The sequence below is a fragment of the Hyla sarda genome, chromosome 8 (assembly GCF_029499605.1).
Source record: "Hyla sarda isolate aHylSar1 chromosome 8, aHylSar1.hap1, whole genome shotgun sequence".
NCBI lineage: Eukaryota > Metazoa > Chordata > Amphibia > Anura > Hylidae > Hyla > Hyla sarda.
This window is the reverse complement of record NC_079196.1, coordinates 153,317,996-153,330,191: the sequence shown is the minus strand read 5'-3', so window position 1 is coordinate 153,330,191 and position 12,196 is coordinate 153,317,996.

Below are 12,196 nucleotides of genomic sequence, written 5' to 3'. Positions count from 1 at the left end.
AACATGCTGGTGTTACCCCATACTTTTTATTTTCACAAGCGGTAAAAGCAAAAAAGACCCCCAAAATTTGTAACGCAATTTCTCCTGGGTACGGAAATATCCCAGATGTGGGCGTAAAATGTTCTGCGGACGCACAACAAGGCTCAGGAGTGAGAGCGCACAGTGTACATTTGAGGCCTAAATTGGTGATTTGCACAGGGGTGGCTGATTTTACAGTGGTTCTGACATAAACACAAAAAAAGAAATACCCACATGTGACCCCATTTTGGAAACTACACCCCTCACTGAACGTAACAAGGGGTATAGTGAGCTTTAACACCAAACAGGTGTTTGACAAAATAGTTGGATGGGAAAATGAGAAAAACATTTTTTTCCGCTAAAATGCTGGTGTTACCCTACATTTTTTATTTTCACAAGGGAAAATAGGAAAAAAGCCCCCCAAAATTTGTAACCCCATTTCTTCTGAGTGAGAACATACCCCATGTGTGCATGTAAAGTGCTCTACGGGCAAACTACAATGTTCAGAAGAGTGGGAGCGCCATTGGGATTTTGAAGAGAAAATTTGTCCGGAATTGAAGACCACGTGTGTTTACAAAGCCCCCATTGTGCCAGAACAATGGACCCCCCCACATGTGACCCCATTTTGGAAACTACATCCCTCACGTAATGTAATAAGGGGTACAGTGAGCATTTACGCCCCACAGGTGTCTGACAGATTTTTGAAACAGTGATCCGTGAAAATGAAAAATTACATTTTTCATTTGCACAGCCCACTGTTCCAAAGATCTATAGAAAAAGGACGGAGAGGCTCCTGCGGAAAGTTTAACTAGAATGACCCGGGCAACTCAAACTAACACCTGTACCCAAGGTGTCTGAAAAGAGAGTACAAGACAAAAATAATTTTTGTGGCTCAAGGTCTTTGGATAAGGAACACACTTGTTGGTTAAAATATATGAAATATTTATTAATTAATTAATTACTATCAACTGATAGTCCGGGATCACAGGGCCCTTGTAAATCCACGGAATCAGAAGATTCATAAAAATTATAAAATCATAAAATTCATATGTATTGTCACGATGCCGGCTGGCAGGAGGTGGATCCTCTGTGCCAGAGAGGGATTGGCGTGGACCGTGCTAGTGGACCGGTTCTAAGTCACTACTGGTGTTCACCAGAGCCCGCCGCAAAGCGGGTTGGTCTTGCTGCGGCGGTAGTGACCAGGTCGTATCCACTAGCAACGGCTCAACCTCTCTGACTGCTGAAGATAGGCGCAGTACAAGGGAGTAGACAGAAGCAAGGTCGGACGTAGCAGAAGGTCGGGGCAGGCAGCAAGGATCGTAGTCAGGGGCAACGGCAGGAGGTCTGGAACACAGGCTAGGAACACACAAGGGAACGCTTTCACTAGGCACAAGGGCAACAAGATCCGGCGAGGGAGTGCAGGGGAAGTGAGGTATACATAGGGAGTGCACAGGTGAACACACTAATTGGAACCACTGCGCCAATCAGTGGCGCAGTGGCCCTTTAAATCGCAGAGATCCGGCGCGCGCGCGCCCTAGGGAGCGGGGCCGCGCGCGCCGGGACAGGACCGACGGAGAGCGAGTCAGGTACGGAAGCCGGGGTGCGCATCGCGAGCGGGCGCCACCCGCATCGCGAATCGCATCCCGGCTGGAGGCGGTATCGCGGCGCACCCGGTCAGTGGATCTGACCGGGGCGCTGCCGTAGCGAGGATGTTGCGAGCGCTCCGGGGAGGAGCGGGGACCCGGAGCGCTCGGCGTAACAGTACCCCCCCCTTGGGTCTCCCCCTCTTCTTAGAGCCTGAGAACCTGAGGACCAGACTTTTATCTAGGATATTGTCCTCAGGTTCCCAGGATCTCTCTTCAGGACCACAGCCCTCCCAGTCAACCAGAAAAAAAGTTTTTCCTCTGACCTTTTTGGAGGCCAGTATCTCCTTTACGGAAAAGATGTCCGAAGAACCAGAGACAGGAGTAGGAGAAATAAGTTTGGGAGAGAAACGGTTGATGATGAGTGGTTTAAGAAGAGAGACGTGAAAGGCATTAGGAATACGAAGAGAAGGAGGAAGAAGAAGTTTGTAAGAGACAGGATTAATTTGGCACAAGATGTTGAAAGGACCAAGGTAGCGTGGTCCCAATTTGTAGCTGGGAACACGGAAGCGGACATATTTAGCGGAGAGCCATACCTTGTCTCCTGGAGAAAAAATGGGGGGAGCTCTTCTTTTCTTATCGGCAAACTTTTTCATGCGCGATGAAGCCTGTAGGAGAGAATTTTGGGTCTCTTTCCAGATGGTGGAAAGATCACGAGTTATTTCATCCACAGCGGGCAAACCAGAGGGCAAGGGAGTAGGGAGGGGGGGAAGAGGGTGACGGCCGTACACCACGAAAAATGGGGATTTGGAAGAAGATTCAGAGACTCTGAAGTTGTACGAGAATTCGGCCCATGGTAGAAGATCTGCCCAGTCATCCTGGCGGGAGGAAACAAAATGCCGTAAGTAATCACCCAGGACCTGGTTAATTCTTTCTACTTGCCCATTGGATTGAGGATGATAAGCAGAAGAAAAGTTTAATTTAATCTTGAGTTGTTTACAGAGAGCCCTCCAGAATTTTGACACGAATTGGACGCCTCTATCCGAGACGATCTGCGTGGGCAACCCGTGAAGACGAAAAATGTGTACAAAAAATTGTTTTGCCAACTGAGGCGCTGAAGGAAGACCAGGAAGAGGAATAAAATGTGCCATCTTGGAAAATCGATCAACGACCACCCAAACCACAGTGTTGCCACGGGATGGGGGTAAGTCTGTAATAAAGTCCATACCAATCAGAGACCAAGGCTGTTCGGGGACAGGCAGAGGATGAAGGAGACCAGCAGGCTTCTGGCGAGGAGTCTTATCCCGGGCACAGACAGTGCAGGCCCGCACAAAAACAACAACATCCGTCTCCAGAGTCGGCCACCAATAGAAACGAGAGATGAGTTGCAAGGATTTCTTGATGCCCGCATGGCCTGCGAGATGGGAGTAGTGACCCCATTTGAGGATTCCGAGGCGTTGGCGTGGAGAGACGAAGGTCTTCCCTGGAGGAGTTTGCCTGATGGAGGCTGGAGAAGTGGAGATCAGGCAGTCAGGAGGAATGATGTGTTGCGGAGAGAGCTCTACTTCCGAGGCATCCGAGGAACGAGAAAGAGCATCGGCCCTAATGTTCTTGTCGGCAGGGCGAAAGTGAATTTCAAAATTAAACCGGGCAAAGAACAGAGACCACCTGGCCTGGCGAGGATTCAGCCGTTGGGCAGACTGGAGATAGGAGAGATTCTTGTGATCGGTGTAAATAATAACTGGAAATTTTGATCCCTCCAGCAGATGCCTCCATTCCTCAAGTGCTAATTTAATGGCCAGTAGCTCTCGATCCCCGATGGAGTAGTTCCTCTCCGCCGGAGAGAAGGTCCTAGAAAAAAAACCACAAGTAACAGCATGCCCGGAAGAATTTTTTTGTAGAAGAACCGCTCCAGCTCCCACTGAGGAGGCATCAACCTCCAATAGGAAGGGTTTAGATGGGTCAGGTCTGGAGAGCACGGGAGCAGAAGAAAAGGCAGACTTGAGCCGTTTAAAGGCGTCTTCCGCTTGAGGAGGCCATGACTTAGGATTGGCATTCTTCTTGGTTAAAGCCACGATAGGAGCCACAATGGTGGAAAAATGTGGAATAAATTGTCTGTAATAATTGGCGAACCCCAAAAAACGTTGGATAGCTCGGAGTCCGGAGGGGCGTGGCCAATCTAAGACGGCAGAGAGTTTATCTGGGTCCATTTGTAGTCCCTGGCCAGAGACCAAGTATCCTAGGAAAGGAAGAGATTGACATTCAAACAGACATTTCTCCATTTTGGCATAAAGTTGATTGTCACGAAGTCTCTGAAGAACCATGCGGACATGCTGGCGGTGTTCTTCTAGGTTGGCAGAAAAAATCAGAATATCGTCCAGATACACAACAACACAGGAATATAAGAGATCACGAAAAATTTCATTAACAAAGTCTTGGAAGACGGCAGGGGCGTTGCACAGGCCAAAGGGCATGACCAGATACTCAAAGTGTCCATCTCTAGTGTTAAATGCCGTTTTCCATTCGTCCCCCTCCCTGATGCGGATGAGATTATAAGCACCTAATTTCCTAATGACATGAGCAGGAACGCCATGACGAGAGGCCGATGCTGCTGCCCCTATCCGAAGCGAATGGCCGGATATAACTGAAGCATCGTGACCCAAGGATTTAACTAAAACACGTAAATAACGTACAAAAACTGAGGAAGTAAGAGCAGCATTATCAAACAATAACAGCGGGCTCCCTAGACTGTCGTGAACACGGAGAGCAAGTAACGCATTGAAGACCAACACCGGACACCACTTGTGAGAGGTTTTAAAATATTTAACGTGCACCTCCTGACCGGGAAGTGATGTCTTTGTGTCGCGCAACACGAGAGTGAAATGATCCGTGGCACGCTGCAATTGCCCAAACTTGAGAAACGGTGCGGTGCTAGTTTTGCACGTGAACTCGCCCGGTCTCAGAAAGCCGTAATAACCTAAGAAGAGGGCTGCTTTTAGTGTCAAACTATTACGTAAACCAAACAGGGAGTGATCCAAGGCATCTGCCAGCTGCCTAAATAGAGACCCTGAAATGGGCTGCCTACCTGGAGGCTTTGGTACTCTGCTCTTAGCAACCCCTTTAAGGGCAGCCTTGACTGCATGTGATGTAAACAACGACGCCCTATCCGGGAACTTCAAGGTAACAAAGTGTTGTATGCCTGCCAAATAGATTTTTATGGTGTTATATGCTAGCCGTAAGGAGGAGTGGCAAAACCCTATAAAGGCTAAAAGAAAAGACACAGACAGGAAATCGTCATGCGGGTGAGACTGACAGAATTTGGTAAACAGATTAAAGGCCGTACGATAAACTTTCAGAGTGTTACGGGAAAGTGAACTATTAATCAAATCCTGACCAACAGACATATAGGCATTTAATTCAAAATCAAATCGTGGAACGCTGGAACCATGCATCCTGACGGATCGGCCTCTGGCATCACCTGGAAGAAGAGTGCAAAATTGAACCTAGATAGTGCATCGGCAGCCGTATTTCTAACACCATCTATATGAGCACTAGAGAAGTGAAAATTATGCGACAATGACAACCATACTAGTTTACGCATCAAAGACATAACCTGTGGGGATGTGGATCTACCTTTGAGTAAAATATTCACCGTAGCTTCATTGTCAGAAACGAACAGAACTGACTTCCTAAACCATAGATGACCCCACACCCCGGCAGCTGCAACTATAGGGTACAGCTCGAACAATGCTGATGACCTGCTAAAACCTGGAGATTGGGAAAACCATTGGTTGGCTAGTGCTTGGCCAACCGAAGTATCCCTAATAGCTGCAAAACCCACTGAGGGGGAGGCATCAGAGAAAACCAGAGGAGAGGCATTGTCGATACCAGGGGTGAAAAAGGATACCCCATTCCAGTCAGCCAAGAACGTATGCCACATGGCGAAATCAGCAAGCACGTGTTTGTCAAACTTGACTACATCGTTTTGGCCAGGTACAGAATTCATAGCGTCTAACAACCTGGACACAAAACTCCTGCCCTGTGGAATTACACGCATGGCAAAGTTCAGCATGCCGAGAATGGACTGGAGTTGTACCTTAGTCACCCTGGGTGAATTGGCAAGAACATGCATGGTCTGTCTAATACGTAAGAGCTTGTCAAACGGCAATCTGGCTTCCATGGCCTGTGTGTCTAGAACAATACCTAAAAAGGTCAGTGACTTGCAAGGGCCCTCAACTTTTTTATCTGACACCGGAACTGCCAGTTGCTGAAATACTGCTAACGAGGTCTTCAAATCTCTGGGGCACTCATTACCCGGTTCAATAAACAAGAAGTCGTCCAAGTAGTGGATAACATGGGAACAGTCGAACCTGTTTTCCAAGAGCCAGTGTAGGGCCTGTGCAAATTTATCAAACAACCAAGGACTGCTTCTAGCGCCAAAAGTTAATTTCACAGCAAAATAATACTTATTACGCCACCTAATACCGTGCCACTTCCATAACTGAGGCAAAATGGGCAGGAGCTTAAAGGCATCAGATATGTCGATCTTGGATAGCCACGTGTTACCACCCATGCTCAGGATGACCGCTATTGCCTCATCTATGGAAGCACATTTCAAGGAAAATTCTCCTACGGGGATAAGAGAATTTAAACTAGGTGTGTGTGCGCAGAGTAAGGGGCGGACAAATCATAAATTAAACGTAGTTTATTGCTGAATTTCCCAGCCACCAACCCTAGTGGACTTACTCTCCAAACGTCAAAGGGGGGCTCATCAAACGGACCAATGACAAAACCCTTGTCTACTTCTGCTTGTAACAGGGTATCTACAACCATAGGGTCCCTTAGAGCAGAACGTAAATTGTCACACTCATACGTAGCAGAGGGTAAAGTAACAAAACCTGTATGGAATCCTGACCGGAAACCATTAAGCAAAAATTTAACAAAATTCTTATCTGGGTGATCAGCGAGAAAATATTCTAGACAGGAGACATTTATCACAGCTAGTCATGCTTTCGACTTTTGTGAACAACTGGACTTAGGATGGGCTCTGAAACAGACTGCGCAAACATGTAAAAGTCTACACTGGTTATAATTGCAAGACCCGAAATTGTAATTATTGCAGATTTGCGATTTACCGAGATATTTAATGGGTCTAAATATCTAGTTTGTCAATCAAGCCGGTCTGTTTCTGATTCCTAGGCTGAAATATGGGTGAGGACGTGCCGGGAGTCACTTCAGCTGGGGAATTAACGGTATTGCACCACTCGGTGGTATGGGTGATGGATTGACACCGAGAGCAAACTGGGGCTTTAAGACCTACAAAATGATTGCAAAAAATCTCGGTGTCGACCAACGCCCAATTGACTGTGTAGTTATACTGTACTAGAGCAGCCGCAGCCTTAGCTGAAAACGATTTATGATAATCATAAAACGTGGACCCACCGTATTTATGAGCCAATTCTGTGACTTTGTACAGATACATATCAAGCTCTTCGCGTCTCTCTGGCCTAACTGAGCACAAGACGTCACGATAAATGGCGAACGCCATACTGAATTCAGCTAGTGTAAGCTTGCGACTTAACCTAACGTCCTTAGCTTTCAGGATCACTGACACCTCACCACAAGCAATAGTCTTGTTCTCAGAAACATCGTGAGATGCAATAAGCAAGGAAGCGAGGTTAACGTCCTTACCATCGAGAATGTCCTTCTTCAGATTAGCCGGAATGAAATGAGCTGGTGCGATATTAGGCACGAGCATGTTAAGTCCAACCGGTAACACTGAAACCTGCGGAGTAGCAGAAACCTGAGGGGGAACGGACGTCTGTGGAATGGCAGGAACCGAACCAACTATTGGGGCAGAAGCGGGAACTTCTGAATTCTTGCACTCCAAAGTGTCAACTCTAGAACACAGCGAGTTAATTAAAGTATGCAACTGCAGGATGGACGTATTAAGTGTCTGCATGGACACTTCTCCGCTGCTAGTGCCTGCTTGATCACAAAGTCCTGACTGCTCCGAGACCAATAAACGATAAAGTTCCGCCTTGCGGGCAGTGGCCGGGAACGATATGCCTTTAAGGAAGAGTTCAGCCGTCAGCTTGGGAATAGTCCAGTTGCGAAGTGAGGGGACGCTACCCAGATCCGACGTCCTAGCGACGATGTCCAGAACAGAGGCTGCATCTTCAATGTCTGAAGCGTGAGACATTTCTGAAAAAATTAGACACATAACAATCAAACCCTGACACCGGAAGGCAGCAGCCCACCACAGTGAAATTCACCAATCAGCGCAAAACCAACTTGGAACCAAAGCCACAGATGCCACACAACAGTAGCGAAGGAACTAAGTCTAAAACGTAATTAGACTAGTAAGTGAAGGGTGACGTGTAGTGAAGAAAATATGCTAATTGCGTGCTACGTGAGAGTCATTCGTGACAAACGAAGCCCTGGCCCAGAGACGTGGTGGGTAGGGGGTAAAGGCATACCCAAGGACGTGATGGGTAACAACTAAAACATGAATACCTGTGCTACTCAGAGTTCCAAACCGACTGTGTCTAAAAGAAAAGCAATAAGAACCGGGATCTTAAGACAGCGCCTGGAGGAACAGTTTACCAACCTTGATTACTGAGCGACGTAGGTCAACCTTGCCACGAACAGAGCGCTGGACCAACGTAGAGGCTAAAGCGAGAAGAGACCACCGGAGTGAAAACTGTGGGCTCAAAGGAAAGCCGTACAAAGAACGTTTATCATAACTCACCAACAGCGTAGACTGCACATACCTGTACAATGATGGATATGCTAACACAACGTAGATGACGGCAGACGTCAAGCCACTAGAACGAGCGTGGACAACTGCTGGATAAAACACACAGGCATATAACTAAACACCAGCTAACACGGACCCACACGAAGACCCAAGGACGAGTTGAGTCAGTGGGAAGAAAATGTACCGAGCCCCAAAGGCGAGATGGGGAGAACAGACCAAGCTGCACATTAACTAATACCTTTATTATTAACACCCCCTTTTTTTTTTTTTTTTAATACCTTTAAAGCGACCGAGCCAGGGACAAGGGAGAAACGGACTCACGAAAAGCCGAACTTCGAGCCTAGACAGATACACGACCAATGCTGAATGAAAAGATGACGCTCTAAAGTAGGAGGTAGACTTCTGACAAATATGCTGAAACAGAAAACATGCGTAAACTCACAGCTTGACCTCGACAAGATTGTAATGGACAACTGCATGTAGGCAACCACGAGTACCACGGATACTTGCGACTGGGGTACTGAACACGACGACGATTAGGAACACAGCGAGGAAAGCGAAAAATAGACTAGTGAGGAAAGTGGCAGGAGCAACAAGACAAGTACCAGGTATACAGAGGGCGCCTAATTAGACAGCGAATAAGGCTAGAAAGGGAAGAAGCTAAATAAATGAACAGAAACAAGACAAAGTAAACAAACCACACGACTAAACAAGAGCCGGCGAGGACCGTCACCCAACAGAGCATACCGGGAGACCATGACAGAGCTTTTTTTTTTTTTTTTTGCCAGCAGACATAACAAACATACTTAACCAGTTAACAGCGAATATCATTGCAGTACAGACACGGCCCACCTTGGCGACAAGGCTACTAGCCGACTTGGCAGAAGAACGAATATGGTAACTACTATGACTAGCAATAAACGCCATAAGGAGACCAGACCATGACAATGTAGTAAAGTAGCAAAGGAAAACCAACAATGTGAGACCGAGTTATAACATCATACTAGCAGTGGAGTAGTAGTAGTGAATCAGCAACGTATGAGGTGGGAACGTAACCTGGGAAGCTAAGCACCCGGTGATTTATTAGTGAGAACTAACCGTGAACTAAGAAAAGCAGCAGGGAAATGAAATCACGATATACAATTAAACTGTATAGACCAACAAAACTAGATGTCCACTATTCCACATCCTTTTTTTTTTTTTTTTTTTTAAGCAGAAGCCCCTCCCCCCCCCCCCACAGGGAACCAAACATCATTAACAACCCATACTCTTTACTCTCCCCCCTTTTTTTTTTTTTTTTTTTTTTAACCAAACTGCAGGCACAGACTAACATTGCTGTAAAGAGCAAGTAGCATAGTAACAACCGCAGGAAGACTCACGAGCTATAACTAAACGATTAAAAGTTAGTAGCAAGCAGCAAGAAAAAATACATGAAATGGGAAATGGCATGGGATTTGAGAAGCGACTGGGAAATGAATGGTAGAATATACAGGAACGAGGCAGAGTTAATTTATAAGGCAAAACACAAACATGTGGTAGCATTAGCAATAACGAGCACTGTTATCGCAACATGACTGAGAAAACCTACTGAGGCTAGAAGCAACAAGCAGCGTAAACCAACAGAGACGGGAGGTAACTGCGGAACCCCATAAAACCTGAGCTCCAAAGACACCTCCATCTGAAACCCCAACCCCCCCCCACCCCCCCGACGTGCAGAGCCGAGCAGCAGGAAGCGTGCGACATCTGACATCAGCCCGACATGGCCATTAAATAATAAAACAATGCAGGCATGCGACAGGCAGGGTACCCGGCAAACAGTAAAGACATGCCCCTGGAGTGCAGAGCTATGCAGCCGGAAGCGAGTGCACATAACAGCACGGGGGGTCACCACGGAGCCCAGCGAAACCTGAATACCAGCGGTGACCCTCCGTCAACACCCCCTAACCCAGCGCCTATTACTAACCTGCGACAAGGCTTCGACAGGGGAACTTCCTCTGGCGTCTGACGTCACGGACCCAAACAACGCGAGAGCCGTGGCGTACTGACCAAGGGGAGCCGCGGCTTTTAAGAGTGAGTACCGCCCCTCCCACAAACACAGGTTAAATGAGTAAATCAATTAACCTTCGCACATATATATATATATATATTTTATTTTTTTTAAATTTTTTTTGGAGGGGGGGGGGGGGGGGATGTCCCTGTATATTTTGTGGTAAAATATGTAATTCACAAAAATGGAAATATGAACCATTTCGAACTTGGTTGGAGAGTGAATCAAGTGGAGGCTCTTCAATTCCACAACTTCAAGCATATCCAGATATGATCGCACACATAGGACACTTTTTTCTTAAGTATTTTGTTTTCTCTTCTTTACCAAAGCATTTACAGACAGTAATTGGAGTATTGGTATAAAAATTCTTATTCACCCATAGTGCAGAACTAACAATTCTAATAGCGTAGACAGAGCACGCCATTTATGGAGTTCCTGGTCTCACAAAGGAGGCACAGTTGAGCAGTATCTGAAAACAAGTGCATTACTTAGGCCTGGTTCACACTACAGAATTTTCAAGCGGAATTCTGTTTTGTCCAGTTGCTGGTAAATGGATTCCAGTGCACACTACGGAATATCCACAGATGAAATTCCAAAGCTAAAAAAATGGACTTGTCTACTCTTTAGGCAGAATGTGCTCGCAGACATTGCTGTTTATGGTGACGGCAATGTCTGCACAGTCCTAGTTGCGATGGCCCCACTCAGAATCTTTGGACTAAATGTTTCCGATCTGGAGCTTCGTAAGTGGGAACCTGACATTATTGTTTTCTTTGTGACAACAATACCTGCTAATTCTAGGTGTTTTTGAAACTCTCCACAAGTATCCTTGGCTCTTGGACAACTCTTCTGATTATTCTTTTCACTCCTCTGTCAGAAATCTTGCGAAGGGCACCTGGCTGAGGCAAATTTATGGTGAAATTATTATCTTTCCACTTGTGGAAATTCTGAACAGAATTTCTATAGTGAGAATGGTTCCTATCAGTATGATAGTAATATGTATGGTGATAATATTTCCTTCTTGTATACTGGCGTTATTTGATAACTATGATGTATTTGGAGGTATACAGTTTAATGTATAAAACCCCCACAAGGACCCACACCCCAGTATACAGGCCACTCAGGAAAACCGTAACATCCTAACATGATTCAGTTAAGCCCTTTTCAATAAAGTAAACAATTCTGTTTCCACATCCACACACTACATCACTTTTCTAATACATTCCATTAATAAATGAGCTCCAGTTGTATGAAATGGGCATTATGTTCATCAACATTCAGGGCACACAGATGTGATATAAGGGAATTTGCCTGCATTGGACTTCCCTGCTTGCACGTTTTGTGCTGGGTGTCAATGACATGTCTGAGCATCTATAAAAGGGAACCTTCACTTTCGGCAGTGAGATTATTCTGATAATACCTCCAGGGCTGCTGTTGGGACAGGTTCTAGCAATTAGAAATTCCCTGCAGTCCTTTGTGTTATTGTTGGAAAGCTGTGTAACCAAAGCCAATTATTTTGCTAATAACACAATGTTAAGAAATTGGTACTGATGCTAGTGAGGTATATTTTACAGGTACAGTATATCAACATTCTCATTTTCTATCTAATGAAATACTCTAATTCTGCTCTGTTCTTTAATATAATCTAGGACTCCCAGCAGCAGGGAACAATGTGATCAGCTTATAGTTGGGAACCCTTCTAGCAAAAAAGCGATTGTCACAGACAACCTTGTTAAAATACATTAAAGGAGAACTCCAGCCAATTGAAATTACCTTTATATAGCTGCACAC